Below are 2,491 nucleotides of genomic sequence, written 5' to 3' on the forward strand. Positions count from 1 at the left end.
AAGAGACAGGTTCTATGCACAAGTATGTATCTACTCATTAAAAAAAAAAAAAAAAATCCATTTCCAAACAGGTTCAGATATTGTGTCTAGAACATAAAGACAAGGAGACAAACATCTAGACACAGAGGGAAATATTATATGTAGTCACAGATTCCTGGGCAGAAGCAGCTCATTATGGAGCAGGGTTATAGTATGAAGCTCTAACAATTTTATCCCATTTAAAGGGAAAAGAAAAAAAAAGAGAAAAAAAAAAAAAAAAGAGATAAACCCTCAACTTTCCAGAGGAAGACAACTCATCAGGGACTGCATGGAAATGTGATTTGATGAAGTCCAGGAGTGTCTGGGAACCTCATGGCAGGGGTCTGCAAGTGGTTATAATTCCCAGGACAGGACTGTGATACAGTCAGATTCACAAAGATTGAGCAGACATGATTTCCACGGCAAAGCAGGTTTAGGGAGCTCTGCAGCAGGTTGTAGTCAACTACCCTGTTAGTAACATCCTGGGGACTTGCCTGTGACCTCAGAAAGCAATAAAGCCTGCAGCAAATGTTACACCAAATGTCTCTCCTTACTCTCGAAATCTCCTGGGAATGACAGAGAACTTGGCTACAGAATGCCCAGTTTCTCATGGTAGCTTAGTCCCCCACAGCAGTCTAGTCATGGTCCCTGAACTTTTCTCCCTGGAAGGAGCAAACTGGTGTCAGGAAAGGGAACTTAGCTGTGGTATCACCAGTGTACTCCGGAGTTATCTCCATACCCCAATATCAGATACTGTAAAGTTCCTTGTAGAACAGGATATTTTGTTACTGGTTTGAGCCTTTAGGATGTCTCCTTCAGAGTTTTGGTGCTTGTCTTACTCCATTTGAGTTTCATTTGTGCCTATGCTGAAAAGATTGTGCATGCACATGGCAGACCTCACTTATTTTCATCTGCTAGTGAGATGCCACTGGAACAGTGATTTCACTGCTAGCAAATGCAACACTAGTATCTATGGTCTATGCGAAGATAGAGATTGATCACTGATTAATCTTATGTTTTATCTTTATGAAAGGATGAATTAGAAAAAGCCACTCAGCTTGTAAGGAAAACAAAAACAAAACGCCAACAAAAGCGTCCATGAGAGGGCAGCAAACGCTCAATACTGGAAACTATTCATCCTTCACCCATTTTCAGGTGGAAAGCCATCTACCGAATAATTTTTCTAAAATACCATTTTTTGTTTTTAAAAGTAAAACCTCAGAAGATTTTCCTCCCCAAAAGAAAGAAAAAAAAAAGTTTAATACATTCCTCGGAAGGAAAAAACACCCTTCCTTTTCCATATTTAATTTTTCAATCTCTCTAAATATAGCCACGTTATTGTCTATGCCAACATAAGAATGGAAAGTACTGTAAAAATATTCTTCCAAAGGAACGATTTCCCTTAAAAAATACAAATTAAGCACGTAAGGATTAAACTCTTGATTAGAGTGCCTTTACTGCTAAATTCTCCTTGAGAAAAGGGCGGGAAATGCAAATGAAAGATAAATTCAAGGAGGGGTAGAACTTCCCAGAAATACCATTGGACAGATTTTGCTGCAAGATGCACCATTAAAAAAACATGAGGAGCAGCTAAAACACTGAAACCACACATAAGAATCAATCAACCAGGTGAAACTGTAAGATATAACACATAACCATATTTTAAAATGAAAAGTTTAGGAAAAAAAATCAAAGGGCAATTTGAGTGATTCAATAACTTCTCTAGGATCGAGGTTTTACTTCTGAATGATCAAGACATATTAAAAGTTTAAAACAAATTACTATACAGGCAGACCCAAAGTCTTTGTTATCTAAAAAAAAAACAAAAACAAAAAAAAACAAACAAAAAAAAAAGCGTACCGAAAAAGGGCAGCAACACACAACCTCTTGTACCGCGGTAAGTGAAACTCGAACGAAACCCGCAGCTTTATGCTAGCGGGGCGCGCGATAGCGAAAGTGCGGAGGCGCGGGGAGACGCGGCGGGAGCAAGCCCTGAGACCCCGCCCCTTTCGGTGCAGTCTCCAACCAGGTCGGCTCCCACCGCATAAAGGCCGCCGCGCCGCCTCACTCTCAGCATCTGTACTCAAGTCTCGGTAGCAGCATGTCCGGGAGAGGCAAAGGCGGCAAGGGGCTCGGCAAGGGCGGCGCCAAGCGCCACCGCAAGGTGCTGCGCGACAACATCCAGGGCATCACCAAGCCGGCCATCCGGCGCCTGGCCCGGCGCGGCGGCGTGAAGCGCATCTCGGGGCTGATCTACGAGGAGACGCGCGGCGTGCTGAAGGTGTTCCTGGAGAACGTGATCCGCGACGCCGTCACCTACACCGAGCACGCCAAGAGGAAGACTGTCACGGCCATGGACGTGGTCTACGCTCTCAAGCGCCAGGGACGCACTCTCTACGGCTTCGGCGGCTAAAGCGCTTCGCTCCCAGACCCTCTCGAGAACCCAAAGGCTCTTTTAAGAGCCACTCACTTC

The 2,491-nt window shown here is 44.0% G+C and overlaps 1 protein-coding gene and 1 pseudogene across 2 annotated transcripts in view; both read left to right on the forward strand.

Annotated features, from left to right (window-relative positions):
* LOC113475869 (histone H4) overlaps positions 1–2,478 on the forward strand; it is a 16,810-nt gene extending 14,332 nt beyond the window's left edge. The window contains exon 2 of the mRNA XM_026840980.1: positions 2,432–2,478. The gene's annotated coding sequence lies outside the window, so the exon portion shown is untranslated. The remainder of the gene's footprint in view (positions 1–2,431) is intronic.
* Positions 2,107–2,491, forward strand: part of LOC113475870 — a 2,374-nt pseudogene continuing 1,989 nt past the window's right edge. Inside the window, exon 1 of the transcript XR_003397634.1 lies at positions 2,107–2,436. The product of XR_003397634.1 is annotated as a histone H3-like (transcript). The remainder of the gene's footprint in view (positions 2,437–2,491) is intronic.

Source organism: Athene cunicularia (assembly GCF_003259725.1).
Source record: "Athene cunicularia isolate RWA chromosome 1 unlocalized genomic scaffold, athCun1 chr1_part2, whole genome shotgun sequence".
NCBI classification, from domain to species: Eukaryota; Metazoa; Chordata; class Aves; order Strigiformes; family Strigidae; genus Athene; species Athene cunicularia.